General features: G+C 39.2%; 1 pseudogene; it reads right to left on the reverse strand.

The window, feature by feature from the left end:
- Positions 1–3,852: 3,852 nt before the first annotated feature.
- On the reverse strand, positions 3,853–21,040 carry LOC147443056 (uncharacterized; annotated as a pseudogene).
- Between the last annotated feature and the right edge of the window lie 1,440 nt (positions 21,041–22,480).

Raw genomic sequence — 22,480 nt, forward strand, 5'->3', positions numbered from 1 at the left:
GGAGGAAAGTCGGTTGAAAGGCAAGCGATTGTATTGTTGTTTTGTGGACTTTAAGAAAGCCTTTGATATGATTCCACGTAACAATTTGTGGAGAAGGATGGAAGAACTCCAAGTGCCAAGTGAGTTTATGCTTGCGGTTTCTCGAATCTATGAGAAGGTGATTTGTCAATTGCGCATGGGAAGAGAAATTTCAGAAATTTTTGTAAGCACTATTGGGGTTAAACAAGGATGTCCATTGTCACCAACTCTCTTTGGTCTATGCATCGATCAATTGGAACAAATGGTACTTGACTTTATGCAAGAAGAAGGCATTGAAGAGGTCACTATTTGCAATGCGGTAATCATGCTTTTGTTGTATGCGGATGATGTAGTGCTTCTAGCACACACTTTAGAAGATGCACAAAAGCTTATGGTTGTCCTTGAGAACTTTTGCTTGCATAGTGGGCTGATTGTAAATAAATCCAAAACAAAGGTTATGCTTGTGAAAACCAACCATAAGGAGAAGCCATGCATTGTGTACAACAACGAGACACTTGAAGTTGTTGAGAGCTTTAAGTACCTTGGCCTTGAGGTTCCATCCAATCACAAGTGGCATGAATGTGCTATGCGTCGTTTGGAAGCGGGAAAGAGAGCATATTATGCATTTGAGAACATGTGTAATGCGGGAAACATCAAGTGTTGGGTTCTCAAGAAGTATCTTTTTGATGCATTGGTGACACCGGTTCTTCTTTATGGAGTTGAAGTGTGGGGCGGGAGCATCTCAAAGTCTACTTGGAAAGAGTTTGAGAATGTCCAAAAGCGTTTTCTTACAAACATTCTCCAAGTTAATACACAAACACCATATATGCTCTTACTTCTTGAGTCGGGATCTCTTCCAATTGAGGTTATGGGCATGGAAAGGGTTGTGGAGTACATGATAAAGATGCGTCAAAACCCCTCACATCGACTTCCTACAATTGCATGGGAAGCAAGCAAAAAAGTTCAAAAGACGCATAAAAGCAAGATCTTGAGCACGGGATGGAAGCAAGACATAAAGAAGTGGTTTGGGAGATGGGATGCATTACACTTGCTACATGATGCTTCAATTGACTCTCAAGTGAATGAAGCTTTTCTACAACGCCAATGTATTACGGCTTGGGAGAAATCCGGTGGGTCACGCTTCATACATTACACCACCTATATTGCCCCCAACTACAAAACCATGTTCTTCGCTGAGAGAGGAAACCGTACTCACACTTACATGCTTGAGCCTATTCCCTTGTCCGCGATACGCACTATCGCAGCAATTCGGCTTAGCTCCCATTTCCTTCGATGCGAGATAAGGCGTTGGGGCAATGGAGAAGGGTCAAATCGATTGTGCACATTATGCTCACTGCAAGTTCGAGAGTCTGAGTACCACACACTACTAGAGTGCTCAGCTTTTGATCACATCCGAACTTGCTTCTCTCACATTTTCAGCCATAACTTAGACCTACACACTTTCCTCTCCCAGCCAAAGTGTGGGCTCTCCATTGCGACTCTCATCACTACAATTTTGGAGCATCGAGAGTCACTCATCAGCCATACACATACTACATCACATGTAACTTTGGTCCCATAGGTCATATTTGACCTCCAAGGACGATAATAAAATCTATCTATCTATCTATCTCTCTCTCTCTATATATATATATACACACACACACACACACACACACACACACAAGTATGTGACCCGCGCGTTGCTGCGGCCAAAAGAAAAACATGTCCTCTCTTCTCATAATACTCCTCCCCTTTGAAGGAACAAAAAACTCAATGATTGGGTTCTCACCATGTAAGACCAACCATGCAATGGATATATCACTAGTGTATATAATGTGTTTCCTATAAATTAATAAACTTCTTCAATCTAAATTTTAATCAATGAAAATAACACCAACTCAACTAAGAATGTGGACCTACCTATGGTGTACACCATACGGACCTTTCCTCTCCTCCTCCTCCTTCTCTCTCTCTCTCTCTCTCTCTCTCTCTCTCTCTCTCTATTTGGGCTTGTATATCTACCAAAGCACACCTAGACCCTATGTGTGTGTGTTTTTTTTTCAAGAGTCATCGGATATATCTTTGAGATTGTTCCTATAGCATTGAAATTTCTATACTCTCTCTCTCTCTCTCTCTCTCTCTCTCTCTCTCTCACACACACACACACACACACACACACACACACACACATGGTCTAGGTGATAGATCTCTGAGATTGCTCTTATAACATTTTGAAAGTCTCTCCCCCCCCCCCCCCCCCCCCCCCCCCCCGCACCCCCCAAGTTTCTCTTTCTCCAAGTTTTGAGTTCAAGTTATGTGGGATAGAATTTTGAGGTCTCTTCTAATATGCCCAAAGTTCAAGACTCATCAAATCCAAGTATTTAAGGTCTCTTGGGATTGTTCAAATGTAGTTAAAAGTTCTCCTCTCTCTCTCTCTCTCTCTCTCTCTCTCTCTCTCTCTCTCACACACACACACACACACACACACACACACACAAAAGTGTATATGTGTGTGAATAAGAAGAGGAGGCTTGAACAATCATTCTACAAACCGAGTGTGATAGATTGAATATCCCTATTCCCATTGAGTATTAGATCTTGGGTTAAAGGCACGTCGAATTCAATTTTAAGGTCCCTTGAGATTGTTCCCATAATGTTATGATTTCCCTTCTTCTCTTTAGTAACACGTCTTGAGTTCAAGAAAAGTTTGGGTAGATGTTTGAGGTCTCTAGGGTGTTATATCTTGGGTTCAAGGTTTGTCGTGTAGATCTTTGAGGTCTCAGTAGTACAACTTTTGAGTCAAGATTTATTGGATGGATCTTTGAGGTCTCTAGGGATTAATCTTTGTCGATAGAATCTCTCTCTCTCTCTCTCTCTCTCTCTCTCTCTCTCTCTCTCTCTCTCTCTCTCTCTCAATGTGAGTGACTTAAGCTTTGATGCACTTGTTCCTGCGATGTTCGTAGGTCTCTTCAGCATCCTCTCTCACAAATCTGGATAACCTTTCTATCACCCAAGTGTGGTAGATTGTTTATCCCAATTCCCTTTTGAGTACTCAAGCCTTATGCTCAAGATTTTTCGGATGAATCTTTTGAGGTATCTTGGGATTATTCCTACGACATTAAAATTTATCTGCTTGTGTGTGTGTGTGTGTGTGTGTGTGTGTGTGTGTGTGTGTGTGTGTGTGTGTGTGTGTGTGAATAAGAAGATGGAATCAAGATAACCTTTCTATCACCCAAGTGTGGCAGATTGGTTATCCCAATTTTTTATGGAGTTTTCAGGTCTCTTGGGATCAGTGTTCAAGGATAATGTGTCTCAGCTTAATATCATGCCGTTTCCAATTTCAAAAATTCCGGTTGAGTGCAAGGGGTAAAGGAGAAATTCCACCCCAAAATAGAGAAAAATATTGTAAAAACCTGCAAAATACCCCTAATTTTCTAAAATTTCTTCTTGGCAAACTCAAGGAAAGAAAATTTGTATGTTGGGAAAATGATTCTCCCCAAACACTGCTTGGGACTCTCTCTACAATGTTGGGATTAATCCTATGAAGTCAAAATAGATTTTTGAGGTTCTCTCTTCTTCTTCTCTCTCTCTCTCTCTCTCTCTGTGGATTCTTCCTACAAAGTGTGTGTGTGTGTGTGTGTGTGTTGGGGGGGCGGGGGGGGTTCAAGGCATGAAAACTAATCCTATAAAATACATCAAAAGCCTTCAACTTGTTACGCTTTACCATCAAAGGCCTAGAACTTTGTGATTGAGCTACAACCCATGATTCTAATCCTAACTTTAGTTAACATACCCAAAGAAAAAGCTTGTACATATTCATTTTATCTTTTTCTAAGCAGGCTTTGGTGTTTATTCATCATCATCATCTTCCTCGTCCTCATCTTCATCATCCACTCTTTCGATTGTATCCTTCCCATCTTCTTCATCTACCCTTTTCCATTTTCATCATCATCATCCTCGCCTCCACCACCAACATGGCCCTCCAATTCCTCCATCATCACATACGCCCTCCTCATTTGCAACATCATCATGGTTGTCCTCTTCATTATCCTCATCGTCATCATCTTTCTTCTCGGTAAGAGCAAGCCATGCAGTTTTGTCCTTCCACTACATCCTCACTTGCACATATCTGGTCCTTGCACAAACTCTCCATATAGCATAGAGTTGGCCTCACCATGCTCCTCAAAAGTAGCTGAGTCATTTGATATGTTAAACAACTCAAAATCCAAGCAAGGTTCGATGTGCTAAGGCTTCAGCTTCACAAATACGCATGATAAATCTCGCTTGTTTGTCAAAAGGAGGAATGTGCAGACCTTAATCTAGGCAAAACAAAGAAGAAGAGTGCTAGAAGATTAGTTTTGAGGACTTGGGCTTCAATCTTGATGCACATGCTGAGATAGTCCTTGTTAAAAGTAGAGAATGGAAACAAAACCATGCTTGATAACGGTCCCCCCATTAAAGCAGTCTTCATGAAACTCGAATTTCACTCCAAAATGCAGCACAAGAAACTTTTCAATGTGATAGGCCCTGCACTGGGCTTAAGAAATGGGGCCAAACACGAAGCACTTGGCCATTCCCTCCTCTCTAAATCAAAGTGTGTCTCCAATTAGTATGGTGTAGAGTGATTGAGTCTATGGACCCTCCTCTATCTTAGTCATTTGTCACCATCTCTCTTATCATGTTCCCCATCTCCCATCTTGTATGCCTAGCTAATCATCCCCTCCCGAACATATGTGGACCGCCAAGCCGAGAAACAACATAGGGCTATGTGGATCAGTTTGTGTCGGATACTCATATCCTTAGCCACATGTAGCTTTGTGAGGTCATCATACACATAGAGGAGGCTCCCAAGTAGGCTTCCTGGTATTTCTCTCTTTATTAATGTCACCTTCCCTTCTTCACTCCCAAATAGAATCACAAGAGTATGTTTATCGACAATCTCTTTCTGGATCCACCATGTTTTAAGAAAAGGTTTTCTCTCTTGAGAATGGTCCAATTTCCCACTTATTTTCATTGTATCTTGTTCAGGTATATACCAAATAGTAAAAAATTTGGGTCATTTCCCTCCATAGTAAACCTCCCACCCTCATTTTTGGTTTCCCTCCATTTTCTCTCCCCCCTCATTAACTTCCTTGCGACGTCATTTTTGAATATAATGTAATATTTTCTCTAGTTCAATAATTAAGTTTACTATTGTATCCATTCTCTCTCCTGGTGCACACTTTGACTGTGTGTAACTAGTTGCTAATCTCTATTATGCTTCACTCCATATCGCAAAAAGACCTTCCATGCAAATCAAAACTGAACTCCTTTGCTTCTTAGTTTATGTAGCTACACGGATCATTCGCATTTTTTGTATTGGGCTGAAATATACTCCTCTCTGCACTCGAATAGTGCCTCTCAGCCTCTCTTTATTTGCTTTGTCTATGAGTGCATCTACTGGTAGTAAATATCTCTCTCTCTCTCTCTCTCTCTCTCTCTCTCTCTCTCTCACACACACACACACACACACACACACACACACACACACACACACACACACGCACGCACACGAGCGGGCGGTTGTAGATGTATGAGCCAAGACATAAGGACTGCATTACAGGCTTCCAGTTCAGGAGATGTGATGTAGACAAGGCATGAGGATGGCGTTAGAGGTTGCTCATTTAGGATGCAAGGACGACACTGCACGTTTCTATGATTCAGGTGACGCAATGCAGCACACGATAACGTTGGGAGCTTTCTCCATGCGAAATCATCGTGCAGCTCAAGCAAAAGCTCACACACATACACGCGCGCGCGCACACACACACACAGCCTTGGGTGTGGGTGCGCACACGGGCTCACTCAGTGAGATTAGACTCGCACAATACATGCACTACCATTAGCCACTCATGCTGCAGGTTGAAATTCTATTCTCCTACATACACTCACACAGTACACACATAGCATGTGGCCAATCACTCTCTCTCTCTCTCTCTCTCTCTCTCTCTCTCTCTCAGAGAGAGAGAGACACACACACACACACACACACACACAAACGCCCAAGTGTGACCAAAAGCGGCATGTGCCCGAGCAGCTAGAGATTGGATAGAGAACTTCAAACGCCAAGCTGCAATTAATCCATGGACTTCGGTTTGTGCAAGGCTGCATTGGACGACACGTGGAAGGCTTCTCTTTGCTCGAAAAATTTAAGCTCCATTATGTATAGTATAGAATAATATATATATATATATATATATATATATATATATAAATTGTATTTTTATTTCCCTCATATCTTGATTTCCTTTTTGGAAAACCATCGTGAAATCTCACCTTGCTTGAAATGAAGCAAAGTGTGACACATGGATGCCCTCTCCTTCCTTGAAAAATTTAAGCTGCTTCATATATAGTATAGATGTCCAAAAAAAAAAAGGAAGCTCAAATTTATAACCATAAATGCTCTTAAGATATTATATGCATCATGCAAATTAATAGGCATATAAGATAACATTTGTTAGAACTTACATTGACCACTCATTAGGAAGAGGATGGGTTCTAAGAGGGCCTCTTTATTTGCCATGAGATTATGAAGTTGATTAACATTTTGACAAATAGATGCATGCCATGTGTGAAAAAATGGTAGGTGTGTAAGAGAGGTGTAAGAGTGGTCAAAGGATGCACTTTTCTCCCCTCTCAAAAAGAGGGTGGATAACTTTATGACTTTTGGTCTTCCATAACTCTTACATATGATCTCTAATTTGAGCGGAGATTATAGATCTGTGATCTACATGCCGAGCTCTTTTCGTAGATATGTTACATAATATGGTTTTTCTCACTAGATTTTAAATTTTATTTTGGGGGGATAAATTGAATTCAAATAAGCTAGACTTTTTGCTTGTTTGAATTCAAAATTTGTCCTTTGATTGCTTTCTTAATACTAGAGGTTTGACTACCTTAAACTACCAACTAAAGAGGCCCTCCTAGACCCCAATCTCTTCCTAACGTTTTAAGACAAGAATGCAGTGATTCTATTTATAGAAATTATCGAGAACACTATTCCACCGATTAGAATTCTCTTAGATGTGGATTTTACAAGCACCCACAAGAAAGTAGCACAAATCTAGAATATAAAGTATGAATGCATGTCATTTGGCCACTAATTCACTCGTCAAAGCCTAATAGCACGTAACTCACTAAGACCTAAAAAACAAGCAGTGCCTTCGTGTACTTTATGGCGGCCTTGTTTTTTTACAACTTGCTTCATGAAATTTTCCAAGCCTCTCTCTCTCTCTCTCTCTCTCTCTCTCTCTCTCATACAAGGCCATTGTGAACTCTCACCTTGTTTCAATAAGGGATGCTATGCCTATTTGTTGATGATATTTGTTAAGTATGGAACCCCCCTTATACAAGGCCATCATGAACTCTCACCTTCTTTTGGAAAGTGGTTCAGCAAGGAATATAAGGCCTATATGTTGATGATACTTGTTAAGATATGAAGCCTGATTCTTGTCGAAATATTCCTTTTTGTTGGATTATCTTGGCTCGACAGTGGTCAAAGAGTAACCAAAAAACACCGATCGGTGGCTAATGATCAATCATCTATGGTCGTTGGGTCAAAATTCAATGTCCAGTGAGTGATCAGATTTCAGCTAATCACACTGGCCAAGGTTCAGGTGAACTCCTCTACCATGGGAAGCTACCCATGGGCGGCTATCCATAAAGTCTTATTTTCACCTATAAATAGATTCCTCTTATACACATGAAAGTTGCGAGAGTCTGAAGGAAGGAGAAGTGAGAAGAATCAAGAAGTGTAAGGTAGTGAGAGAATTAGACGAGAGGACCATTAAGGGTTTCTAATCCCTTTGTCGTTACTTCAAGTCTAAATAATAAAGCCATAGAGTGTTTTCTTCTTTCCCATAAACATAGCCCACACTTGGAACCACGTATATCGTGTGATCTCTCTCTCTCTCTCTCTCTCTCTCTCTCTATTATTTCTCTTGTGTGTGAAAATTATTTCTCTCCATTAAGTACACCACCCTAATTGCTTCTTAGTACTCATTAATCCTAACAACTGGTATCAGAGAGAGGTTTACTAGTAGCTATGAAGGAAAGTATTCTTGAATTGAGTGGGGATGATGGTAGAGGAAAGTAAGTTCAAGATTGAGAAATTCAATAACAAGAACTACCAACATTAGAAGAGGTAGATAGAAGATTACCTATATCAAAAAGATCTCTGTCATAATAACTAATATCTAATTCTCCTAAATGATTTTCTCATGTTAAACTGATCATTTAATATAGGGAAGTGCCAGGGGAGAAAAAACTAGAATATTGGTGAGGTTGACTAACCGATCACAGTAGGGATCCAAAGGAGGGAAAATAGGGATCCAAAGGGGGGGTGATATGCAAAAGATCAATGTGCATCAATGGGCTTCAAAGACCCTATGTTTCAGCCCATTAAGACTTCCAAATTGCTAAGGTTCCAAAATTCAAAGGTAAGGTCCAATGGCCAAAGTGTGGGGGTAATTGGATGGTCACGGGGAAGACCAAAAAGTCTTCCCACCTCCCTATATAGGAGGGGGCGAGCCTTTCTTGTAGGGGAGAGAGAGAAACACAAACACACACACACTCTTCCAAGATCCCTTTACACAAAGAGAATTGTGGACACATGTCAGCTCCCTACCCCAGTTTCCCCCAAGGTGCATTCAAATCCTATTGGATGGCCATAGAGGTGGACCAATGAGAATTAGGCTAGAGTAAATTTAGTTTAGTTCATTGAAAAACACTTGACAAAAGAACCAATAGATATTAATCTCTCTAGAACACTATTGGACAGTCTCCCAAGGGGTCCAATGAGCATTCAACAGCCTAATGGCTTGCATGATTCCTATTGGGCAGAAGACTAAGAGGTCTAATGAGAGTTTAATTGAATTATTTAAATAACTAAAGCTCTCACAAAAGGGGAAATGGGGACACATGTTACAAGTCTATTACTTATGCCTCTTAATTGTCATTGGCTAAGCTTTGAAGGGGCCAATAGGATGCCAGCATGAGTAATCAGCAAGAAGGATCGACCAAGAGAGAGAGGGGGATGATTTTTGCAAGGCATTATCACACACACACACACTCACGCAAGCTCATGTGTGAAGTAAAGAAGACTATCTCCTTCTCAAGCTTTTATGGAAATCTCATCATCTACTCCAATCTTGTGAGAAGGGAGGCCTACACCAACAACTCTTGGCTTTGTGATGCAAATCAAACCAAGAGCCAAGCTCCAATGCATGCTCATCTCCTCTACCATGCTAATTACTAGCTATTCTAAGCTATTAAGAGTGATTATGTGAGGAGACATACTTCTTTATCGTAAGAATACTCCTTCTTCCTCTTGATCTACTCTCATACCCCACTAGCTCTCACCATCTTCGAAGGTGTGTGAGGTCTTGGGTCTGAGACCGTAAGGGAATTAATGTTGTGTTTTCAAGTTTGAGCTTGGTGCTTGAAGCTTCCCACTTCATTGCACCAGGAAGTTATTGAAGGAACACAAAGTACTGTATTGTAAAATGTCTCCCTTGATGGGGGAAACCAATAATACAAAGCCTTTTGGAGGGGAGACCAGCTCCATGAGAATCCGGTCCTCAACTGTTGTTAATAGCTTAATTTCTCTCTCTTTTTGAAGTATTGTTATTTCCTATCTAACTAGGTGTTATGCTTTTGTTTCTCTCTCCATCCAAGCACTCTTACTATGCTCATTAGGAATCTATTCTTAATGAATGCTCACTATGTCTATGTTATTTTCCGCTACACACAAGTTACTAGACCATTAAATGTTACATTGGTATCAGAGCACAAGGTTTCTCTTTTCTTGATCAAGAAGATAGGTCCTCAAGCTAACTATAAATGGTTGGTATTATTAATTCCAATTGAGTAAGTAGAATAGGGATTTTTCAGCCTTGTAGTGTGCCTGCTTGGTGCAGATAACGAGGCATCACCGTCGAGAGCTATGGTCTTAATAGTGGAGTCCTAAGGGGCTTGCCTACGGCTTAACCACTATTGAGCTATTAGAAGCTTGACAGGAGCTGTTATTGTTTAGGTGGTGAAAGAGTATTCCTTGCAATTAATGGTATTCGAGCCACGGATACAGGAGCTTGAGTGCTTTTCTAAAGGGGTTAAGAGGAGTAGCAACTAGGGCTTGAAGTACCAAAGTACACTTAAAAATTTTACACCTAAAAAGTTGTTAGAATGGTTGACTATAGTAAAGAGAGTGAAATTAATGTCGATAACTTTGATTTCGCTAATGAACAGGCTACTAATGGTGCCCCTATGCTTGTTAATTACCTTGGTACTAGGCTTCAACAAGCCATGGGCAATCCATCCCTCCAAAGTGAAATGCAGCGGCAGCTATGTGCTCATGGGATTCTCCAAACTCCCCACCAAGAAGAGAGAATTCTTAGGAAGCCTCCTAGTGAGACTTCCAAAAGAGGCCTCTCTTAGATAAGGGAAGAAGAAGAGGATCCGTACGAAGGGCTCAAAAATATACTACTTGACAAAGTATCTCCTTCCCAAAGGAGAACTCAAGTTTCAATGGTAGAGCCCCCACCAAAAGAACGAGAAAGAAGTGAGTCTCCTACCACCTTGGCGGAGATGTCTCCACAAAGATGACAGGCAAAACGCTCTCCAACACCCCCTTAACGGAGAAGACCATCGTATGCTTCTCCACACCATAATTCAAAGAGGGACGAGAGAAAACAAGAGAAGAAAAAGGCAAGAAAGAGGTCACCCTCTTCTCCATCTTCTTCATCCTCTTCTTCTTATGAAGAAAGTGATGGTGAAGACAAGGAAGAACAAGGGAAGAAAAAGGCAAGAAAGAGTTCACCCTCTTCTCCATCCTCCTCAAATTATTCTTCTTCTGAAAAAAGTGATGGTGCAGCTTTTGAACCACAAAAAAGAAGAGGCCATAGGAAATCCTATGCCGCGTGGAAGAGGTCGTCCAAGCTCCAAAAGTTCAAAGAGGGAGGAAAGAACATCTCTTTCCTTACCTACGATGTCACCCTTGGTGCTACGGACAAAGACTTGGCCTTCATCCAACAATTCGATGCGGCGTTGGAGATGAGGGCTTCATGGAGTCCTCTAAGCTACGCCATGTAGCTATGCATTTTCAAAAGTCTGCCAGGCAATGGTGGTCTAGCCTATGAGCAAACGGTGAAGCTCCATGAACATGGAAAGCTTTAAGAGCTTCCATCATGAAGCAGTTTTCGGCTACCGATACCAAAGACAAAGTACTCACCGAATGGTGAAGCTTGAAGCTCTCTCCTTGCAAATCTATCCACAAATATGTAGACAAGTTTTGCAACTTACGTCTCAAAGACACTATCTTCAAAAGGATGGATTTTTGAGAGCAAAACCAACAATTTTATCATTTTTAACCGAAGATATGGCTGAGTATGTCAACTCTCAAAGGCCACAAATCATATCTGCAATCATACACCATACCATAGTGGCTTCACGAATCAATTTCCAACAAGGGTCTAAGAGAAATCTTAAGCCCATAGAGAACAAGGACCGTAATAATGAGCCCAAGGGGAAGGACAATGTCCAAAAGTCTCCTAAAGGCAACTCCAACAACAACAAAGCTAAGGAGAAGGGAGTTTATAAAGGCAAAAATAAATTCTCTCCTGAAGAGCTTGAGCATTATCGTAAAGATAACTGTTGTTTCAATTGCGGGGATCAAGGGCATACCTATCATGCTTGTCCCCACAAGAATACATGAAATGAGCCTCCTAGAGTTACCTTGGTTGAAATCCAAGAAGAGGATGCTCACTACAAAGGATCTCCTCTATGCCATGCTTGGGGAAAGGTAAGAGAACATGATGCTTTTATTCTCTTTGACCCTGGTTCTACTCACAATCTTATATCCATAGAGTTGGCCACCAAGCTAAGTATCCAAGCCTATGAGATAGGAGATGTCCTGCCCGCCAATGGTGCTTTCAAGGGGCAAGAAGCCTCAGCCACTCCCTTAATTGGGGAATTGAGGCTCCATGTCCAAAGCTATGTGTTCAAGGAGGACTACTTTATCTCTCCTCTCAAGATTTAAGATGTAATCCTAGGGGCGCCATGGTTTGATTGCATGGCTGCCAACGTTAAATTCTCAGAAAGGCAAATCTACTTTAGGTTTAGGGAAAAAGATATGTATATAGATGCTAAGGAGTTTGGTAACACCATTCCCATTGTACATATGCAAGCTTTCAATAAGTCAAGAAAGAGCTCTATTTCCGTGTACATGATTTTTGTTAAAGATTCTCAAAATGAACCTAATGCTTTAGAAAAAGAAAATATAAACAATCACAAGGAATTAGAGTTATCCAATTTTCTCAAGGGATTTCAAGATGTTTTTATTGACAACATCCTTTGTGAACTACCTCCTAAACGAGGCAATGATGACCATGCAATTGAACTTCTTCCTGGAAGTTCACCGCCTAATAAACCTCCTTATAGAGTTTCCCAAGCTCAACAAGAGGAGATTATGTAGAAAGTGCATGAGTTAATTGAGAAGGGCATGGTTAGGCCTAGCTCATCTCCATTTTGTTCACCCGTGTTATTAGTGCAAAAGAAAGATGGCACATATCATATGTGTGTCAACTATAGAGCACTAAATAGGATCACTATCAATAATAGGTTTCCCGTTCCATGGGTAGAAGACCTATTTGATAAGCTACAAGGGTCAACCTACTTCAATAGGATTGACCTAAAAAGTGGCTACCATCAAATAAGGATAGTTGATCAAGACATTGTAAAGATCGCATTTCACACTACATTTGGTCTTTACAAATACATTGTCATGCCTTTTGGCTTGACCAATGCACCAGTCACATTTACCGCTTGATGGAGAAGCTATTCAGGCCTCACCGGACCTTTACTAGAGTGTTATTTGCTGATATAATCATCTGCTTTAATTCATTAGACGAACACAAGCAACACCTCCAGGTGATATTACAAGTTTTACAAGAGAATAAACTTTATATTAATAAAAAAAAAAGTGAGTTTTTCTTACAAGAGATTCAGTATTTAGGTCACATTATCTCTCAAGATGGCATCCAAATGGATCCATCAAAGCTAGAGGTAATAAAAAGATGGCCTAATCCAAGGAATCTACATGAACTAAGAAGCTTTATAGGTTTGTGTGCATACAATAGATGCTTCATAGAAAAGTTCTCACAAATTGTGCGACCATTACATGACCTAACAAAGAAAAGTGTTAGGTATACATTGTTAGCAGGGGCTAACATAGGCTACACCGAATATACATCAAGCGGGAGATATGCTATGGATGTGACTGAATACTTCCCACTCACTTTGTATAAGTCTTGGGCTCACTTGGAGTTTCAAAGTTGTATGTGCTAGTTAGAGGGCTCAAGATTAAACCCATAGTAGAAGGGATTGTGGTGAAAGCCTTTAAAAGGAAGCCCTTATGCAAGGAGGCTTCATTCTTGAGTATCCACTCTTGAGGATCCACTTTTGAGAGCTCCCTCTCTCTTGAGTGTTCACTCTATGGCCTAGCCTTGAGCTTAATGTCCATGCTTAAATGGCTAGTGCTAATCCATTTGTAATTATTTTTGATTAATCTAGCTCCTATTTTCTCATTATTCTATTTCTTCTCTACATTTCATCATGTCATGAAGTAGTATTACAGTCTCAGATTCTAGATTTGAGAGAGGTATGTACTTCTTGCTACTAACCACTCCTATTATTCTATAAGCATTAGATTTGTGATATTTAGCATCACTAATTAGGTTGATTAAGTTGGGTCTTAATCTTGTAATGAGTGTGTGTGCCCTATTGTTTGCTTGTGTGTAGATAGGTTTTATGAAGCTCTAGCACCATTCACCTCGTGTGTGTAGCTATTGATGAAGTGCCGTGATTGGCATGTGGTGATTGGAGAGGCCAACTCCAATGTAATTAGTGTGTGCTTATCATTAGTGTGCTTGGGGTTTTTAGTCTATGGTAAGTCGGACTTCGGTGGACTTGATGTGTGTAGGAGTTGATTAATTAGTGATTAGAGTATGTTTAGAGTTAGTCTTGCCATGGCTAATCTCTACTTGCATTGGAGAGGTGTTCTCTTGAATCCTCTATTTCTATTCATCCGATGCTCGTGCTTCCATGCCCTAGGCGGGTTGTCGATCCACGGATTTGATAATTTTATGTGGGTTACATTTAGGTTGTTGCTACAACGCCTCCCATCATTTGGCGTCGTTTGCCGGAGATCGATAACCTAAGCTAGTGAGTATAGGATGTGTAGAATAGAGTAATTTCACTACGAATTTTTCGGTTTTTGAGTGTGTAGCTCAATTTTGGTGTGATTTGATGATGTTGTGCAAGTAATTGATACTAATGTTGAGTTATGAATACCCCAAACCCCCATCACTAATTTCATACTAACCTTTGCTAATTTTGCTTCATTTCCATGCTAATTGTACTAATTTCATGCTAATTTTTACTAGCTTTGCTAACCTAACGACTAACATTTGAAGTGTAATGTATGTTAAATCCCCTTGTAAGAGGTGGAATCTTCACTCTAATCAAGTTAACTGTGTTAATTTATGCATAATTTGATGATTTGAGTGTTTGATTTTTGGCCTACAATGGTCAATTTTGGAGTCGATTTGATGGTGCACACACTTGTGTGTGCAATGATGCATCTTCACGTGGAGCAAAGGAATAGCTTGGAGTGTGATTACAATGTAAGTGCACTCACTTGCTCATGTCAATTCTTGTTTGATTAATGTGGTTCAACGTGTGCTAATTATTTGTTAAAATTAGGTGTGTAACTCAATTGACCTACACTTTGCACCTAATTTGATCCACTTGGAATGATATTGATGGTCAAATTTTGTCTAATGAACTTTATGTGTATCAAAATAATGCCTAAGTCTCATCAAGAATTCATGTGCGTGCATAAAAATCATTGTGTGTGTAATGCACCAAAGAGGAAAAAAACTATCAAAAAATTCAAGTGTGTGTGCACCTAATCTTGAGTGTGTGCATGCATAGAAATTGATGGAATTGATAAAATACGAGTATGCAATCATGTAATTGATGTGTATGATAAGCTAATTCAATCATTGGATAAGCCTAATTGCCAAAAATTTGGGCAAAAATTGAGTGTGTGAGCCTATCCAAGACCACTTTTGATTGTGAAATGTTCATGAAACGTGTGCGCAATCATTAGGGATTGGCCTAATTGCATTGTCAGTTGAGCTAAATTTGATCATTTGTGCTTAATTTTTGACTGTGTGCATTGCTTGATTGGGTAAACATAATGCTAAATTGTTAGAAATTAGGCATGCATGCATTCACTTATGCTTGATTGAGTTTGCAATTTGAGCATTGCAATGTGGAATTGATGTAATTTTTGCATAAAATTTTGGCCTGAAGTTGGGTGTGTGTGCCTACTCAATGGCTTTAATAAATAATTGGTATTTTTTACCAATAATGATGATTAATTTGGCCGAATAATTGATGTGTGTGTCACAATTGGCTTTGAGGATTGAGATTGATCACTCAATTGATGCTCAAAAGTGGATATTTTAGTGTGTATTGCAATGCTAATGATTGATAAATAAGATGAACATGGCAATATTGCATTCATTTGTGTGTGTAATTGTGACCCAAAATTTGCTCGTATAGCTTTGCATACCAAAAAAGACAAGCCTCGATGGGTTTGAATGATTTTGGATATTGGGAATGAGAAACTTTGGTTGCAATGCTGATCACTTGGGTTTGAATGTCCCATTGAAGATTGGGTACACTTACTCCACATATGTGCATTATTCCATTTAGTGCAAAATTACATTGATTTTGAGTCTAAAAATTGGAATTTTATGCATGCTTCTCCATGAATATGTATCCAATTGATAAATTGTGTGCGAAAACTTGCACTCTTTAAGGCATTTTCCTAGCCAAGTGTGTGTTCAAGCAAGCATGTAATTGAAGCAAAGAAAATGAGAATATGCTCTTTCATGTGCATATAATTTGACATGTTTTTGCATTTTCCAAACCTTGAGTTAGATTGATCGAGATTGATGGTAAGATATTGGAAATTAATTCAAAGAATATCGTGCCAAACCCTGTCGCTCACTTGTCGGTTACGGTGGCTCTCAAATACCAAAACCTTTATTGCCATAAGAACAGGTTCCAAGAGGATTTAAAAACAAAAAATTTTAAAAAAATAAAGAGACCCTTGCTCGCTGGTCTCGGCCACTGGCCATTCCCTATTCTCCCCGCATGACGGGTCCTCTCAAGGCGCCACAATATCCAATGCTGGCAGCCTGGCATTTGGCATGTAGAGAGAAAAAGGGCATGAGGACAAAACACACACACACACACGCTTCGGCTTGGCTAAGGCTCGGTGCTCGCAATAAAACACACACACACACACACACACACACTTTTGGATTCAACATCACAAAACATCTGGGAGAGTGCTACTTTTCCTTGCAAGAAGTTAACACACACACACACCTCTTGCCAGCCTTTGCACTGCCATAAACACACACACACACACACACACATTGTTTGTGCCGTCCCTGCTTCAATCGGCTGAGCTGGTTGGCTCATCAACCATGAGCCTTCCCCCATTTTTGGCAAACTACCCAACACACACACACACACACCCACACACACACTCACTTTCCAATCGTAGAGTCTACAGTATGAACCTCTACACACACCCACACACACACACACACACATACACACACACACACACACATTTCTAGCTTGCCCCTAATCCCACCAGGCCTGACAACTCAACAAATTGACATTGAGCCTATGAGGGCATAAAACAATACAACTGTGGGAAGGTCAATGCATGAGAATCTCAAAGTAGATGGGGTTTTCACATGTGAAAGTGCATGAGGATAAGAGCGCTGCAGAGAATGATTTTCTTTAGGTTAGATAGAGGAATCATCTTTCTTGTGAAGTTTGAAGCAGCACCAAACATGGTGGTCTTCTTGATGCTTATGAAATGTTTCATGGAGAAACTTCCTCTAAAGTCGAACAAAGCTCATCAGATTTTTCCAATGAAGAGGGTTCCTCTCTCTTGGTGACAGGCTCTCAAGAACATCTTCCAGAAGATAGTTGATTAGCTTCTCTTGAGGGCATATACTCTAACTCTTTATCTTGTTCCTTTCTATACTCGAAGAGCTCAATTATTTTGACAACAACAATGAGTCTTTTTAGTGAGGTTGTTCCAGCAACATTCATTAGTACATCTGCAGACATTCTGGGATGGGTTGATGCATTTCATCGGTTCACAGGGCCAAATACAAATCATCAGCACGGCTGTCAGCATCATCTCTATCTCAATTCTTGTTGTTCAAAATCTTCAAGACTTCAGTCTTCACTGCACAATTTGTATTTGGTTGAGTTCAGACACTGATACCGGCTTTGTTCATGAATGTGTACATTGTAGGTTTAAATCAAATTTTTGACATTGCTATTGACAAGGTCAGCAAGCCATATTTGCCATTGGCATCTGGTGAATTTTCTTTGAATACAAGAATGAGCAGCTGCCATGCGGAGTCAGGGCTGAAATGCAATTTTTGGACTATCATCCAACCAGCATTCTTTGATGCGAATGGCTCCTCGTGCATCCAAGAAAAATTGTGGCATGGGTATAGATGTCGAACGATAACAATGATTATGAGAAAAATGCATCCCATTCTAAGAACCATATTATGAGAGATTACAAAACTTGAAAATGTGCTTATTCTAAAAGCATTATATCTCAATTTTATGTATGAATAAGTTTGCTACTATAGAGCAAGGTGAGGGCATGGATAGTGGGGGTGATGATTGTGTGAGTATTTGGCTTATGCATGATCTCGTGATTGGCTTTAATGAAAAATTCTCTTTGCACTAAAAGGAAAGTTATTTTTTGGCAAGCATATGAATTTCAAAAGCTACCATTGCTAATGCTTTAATGCTTGGGTAACATTGTGTATTTTGGGCTTGCTATTGATTATGCATTTTAGTGCTTGAATTGAATGAAAAATCATTGGAAAGTTCTAAAATTGAGCATGTTTGATAGCCAAAAGAGATCATTAAATTTTGGGCTTGGCGCTTAATATGATTGCAAATAATTGCATAGCACTGACCGTTGAGATTTTCTGATGACCAAGAGAGAGCATTAAACTTTTGGGCTTGTAATTGATTGTGAACTCTTTTAGTGCTTGTATTAAATGACCAAATGTTTAAAAGCACTAATCATTGAGTCTTTCTTGAAGGGTTGTGGACAGGAGTGTACTTTCATTGATCAAAGAAGGGGTCATTATTGCAAAATATTGCAAAACTTGGCTATTTAGAGCCATTCCAATTTTTTGGATTAAAAATTGTATACATGCTAGCACATAGCTTGGTCTAAAGTGAAAATGGTTTCATTCGAGCTAGTGTAGAAATTTTTTTGAGAGATTTGAAGTACAAATTTGGCTATTGAGAGCCATTCATTTTTATTTCATCAAGTTGCAGTCATCTCTAGTTCATAGATTGCTCTAAAAATTGTAGAATTTCATGTGAGCTAGTTGTTAGCCAACTTTTTGGAAAGCTTTTAAATTGCAAAATTCGGCTTCCAAGAGCCACTTCATTTCATCAAATTTGCATTATTTTCAGCTCCTGGCTTAATTTTAATTCCACATTTTAATTGAGCTCAAAATGAATCAACTTTGAATCATGCATGAGAGATTGTTTATAATATTGGCTTATGTAGAAGCTCATTTTATCTCTCATGGTTGTTATGTATGCATAAAATTGCTATTAAAGAGCATCACGTGCATAACCAAAGGCATTTTTTTCCTTGGGTTTTTTCCCTTTGGCAAATTCGGATATTCAAGACCCTAGCTTTAGGTTTTCATTAATGTTTTTTTGTGTGTTTTTGGATTTCAATAAAATGGCTTTTGTAGCTTGTGTTTACACTTAGCTTCAAAACCCTTGGATTGTAATAAAAGATTAAGAAGCTGCTCAAGGATGCACAAGAGCATGAATAGGTGTAATCATTCCATGATTTTTCTCTTTTATTCATCTTTCCATTCTCTATGCTTGGCTTAAGTAAATTTTGCTTCTAAGCTATGGTTTTTTCATGTTCAAAAGCTAAGCATACTAAAGTTTCAACACTAAGATAAACTTGCGGGGTTTCTGCACTATCCTTCTTCTTTGCAACTTGGATAGACTCTCTGGACATTTCCTTGTACTCAAAACTTCTTCAATCTCTTTTAGAGTCTCCCTGACTGCATAAGTGGATGGGGCCACATATAGGGCTACAAGACGCACTTGTACTCTGCTACTTGCTAGCTGGTCTGCCTCTTGGTTTTACTCTCTCATCACATGCTTGAATTGAACCGCTTCAAAGAACTTTAGCATCTTCTCAATGGAAAACAAACAACGATTCAAAAAATACCGCTTTACCTGCCATTGGCAATAGTTTCTTGATAACCAACAATGCATCACCCTCTATCACCAACCTAGAAATGTCGAACTCCATGCACTCATCAAACCCAAATTTAGAGTAAGATAATCCGCCTCATTGTTGGTGTGGACATCCTCTAAATCATAAGCTCTTGAAAATATCACTTTGCCATGTGGGTCATGTATCACCACGCCTCCACCTGTCTTCTGAACTATCCTTCGATACGCTACATCGAACCACATCATAAAAGCATCCTCAAAATCAAGATCCTCTTTAACTTCATCTCGCACAGCCAGGTGGGACCGACTCGTATGGTCTAATTTGAGCTCAAATTCAAATTCTTGCAGTTCTAGCACCCACTTCATAATCCTTTTTCCTGGCTTCAAATGCAACACTACCACTGGTAACAGATTGTTAGCTGTCAACACAAAAAACTTGCACACAATTAAATACACTTTAAACTTCCTACAAGCGAAGACTAAATGCATGACCCATTGTTTGGATTTGGTGTAGGTCACCTCTCCAAGACTTATCACCCTGCTCTCAAAGTAAATAAGTTTGTAGCTTCTCCCTACCTTCTATAGCAAAACCGCTCCAATGGAAATTGTGCCTACCGCCATAGACACATAGAAATCTTCCTCTTGATTGGGAGGACACACTACCGGCAACTGACGCAAGATCTCTTTCACTTTATCAAAATCCTCCGAAGCTTATTCATCCCACTCAAAACCATGCACCTGTTGAGCTCTCTTTTGAAGAGAATACACATATTGCAATAGCATCCAAAAAAGAGTGCCAGATACTTTAGCTTATGGAAAAACAAAGCCAATCCTTGGGAATTTGATGGTGGCTCCATCAATACCGATTCTTTGAACTTTTTTGGATCCACTTCTATACTATTTTGTGACACCACAAGAACCAACAACTGAGCTGAAGGTTGTGCAAGCCTGCACTTTTTGGGGTTCAATTGACCTCCTTCTTTATCAAGCCTTTGAAAACATAATTGGTGCTTCAATAGGTACTCCGATATTGAGCTATATTAGCCTATATCATCCATGAAAACCCTGATAAAACAGCCCAAGTAGGGACCAAATACCCTGTTCATCCAATCCTGGAAAGTAGCATATGCATTCACCAACCTGAATGGCATCCTGCGGTAAGCAAAACAACCCCATGGAGAGATAAATGTGGTCTTCAGCTGGTCCTTGACCGAAATCCCTATCTAAAAGTACCTTGAAAACCCATCCATGATCAAGTATCTTTCATGACCTGCCACCACCTAGTTCAAGATCTCCTCTTGAAATGCCAACGGATAGTGGTTTCTCTTGGTTGTCGCATTCAATGGCTTGTAGTTGACGAACACCCTCCATTTCCCATTCTTATAACCATTGGTAAAACCCACTCTGAATCTTTCACATGATATATGATACATGCATCCAGAAACTTATTGATCTCTTGCCAAAGGGCTTCTTTTTGAATCTCCACTAACCTTCTTAGCTTATGTGCTTTAGGATTGTACCCCTCCTTAAGACAAATCTTGTGCTCTACCCCTTTTGCATCTTGCAAATCTTTGTACTCCATCGCAAAAAGGTTTGGATAGGATGCGAAGTTGCATTATATGTTATACGAGATACATAAATACATCACAGACGAGAGTATTTTACATGACCTCATGTTATATGGGTGTATTATACGATGCCACATCAGCAAAAACGGGTAGCCAATTTTTTTCCTAGTTTCTCGATCGAAAGAAACTTCGATCGAAAAATACTTTGCACAAAGTATTTATTGATTGAAGAATATATTGATTGAACAAAAAAGTATATATAGTAGCAATGTGTCTGGTTTAGACTAGTATTCATCACAAAAGTATTCCATGTCAATAGTAGAGAAAAAGAATGAAATTTTCTATAATTAAAAAATACACAAATTTAAAATAGTTTTAAAATATTTTGTTTAAAATCAATTTAATATTTCTTTTAAATTGATTGATTCTTTTTTTTAAAAAGGTTCAAATTATGTAAGCTTTGTATGTTGTGTAATCTCATACTCTCACTCATACAAGGTGTTTATTTTTTAGGAGTCACTTGCTACATGCTCAGTTTACTGACACGTGGAAGTGAATTAGTGATATACTTTAGAGATTACCGTTGTGTGCAGAGTATACTCTCACATGAGGTTATTTGTCTGCAAAATATAATAGAATAGAGGTCAGTTTTATTTAGGTAGGTTCAATTTTGACGTATATAGATTTTCTCTCCTCAAAGTGAACATAGGTAGAATTTGTTTTGTCCTATGTAGAGCCATCACACTATGCTATCACTAGAATTAAAATTTAGAAATCTCATGTCCAAATACATTGATATTAAAATATATTTATTTGGATTGCTACGTCTATCATACTGTGTGACCGTACACGTGCAAAAATTCCAAATAGATAAGCTCTCAAAGATCTACCGTGGAGTGTGAGACATTCATGTTTGCACTTTAAATAGATATGGCAATCCTCAAGGTTTGCAATTAATCCTCATGTTCCAATGAGAATCAATCGCAAGGTTTGATTAATATTATTGATTATTGTATTGTGTGAAAGCCGTAAGCTTGCACTTTAGAAAAATCGATATAGTGCAACATGGTGATGAGATTTGTTTGTATTATTTGACATAAGTGATTAAGATTATCGATTACTGTAATGTGTGAAAGCCAAAATCTTGCACTTTAGATGAATCAATATAGTGCAATGTGAGCATTGTGAATATTGAAAGGTTTTTTTTGAAGTGATGAAGTTATTTAGCACATGGAAATATAATTTGATTGACATTAGTTTATTGAATAATGATAAGACTATCATTGTTTATTGTTAATTGATGTAGCACGAGTCTAATTGATAATGTGGACAAATTTTGATCACTATATTGGTTGATTAGAGCATTGCTTGTGTAGTTTGTTGCTTTGAATTAATTTTGACCTTGAAATTGCGAGGTGCATTTGTTGATCTGGCATATTAAATTCATATGTCAG

This window comes from Adiantum capillus-veneris, chromosome 14 (assembly GCF_014529385.1).
Source record: "Adiantum capillus-veneris isolate H3 chromosome 14, ASM1452938v2, whole genome shotgun sequence".
Taxonomy (NCBI): Eukaryota; Viridiplantae; Streptophyta; class Polypodiopsida; order Polypodiales; family Pteridaceae; genus Adiantum; species Adiantum capillus-veneris.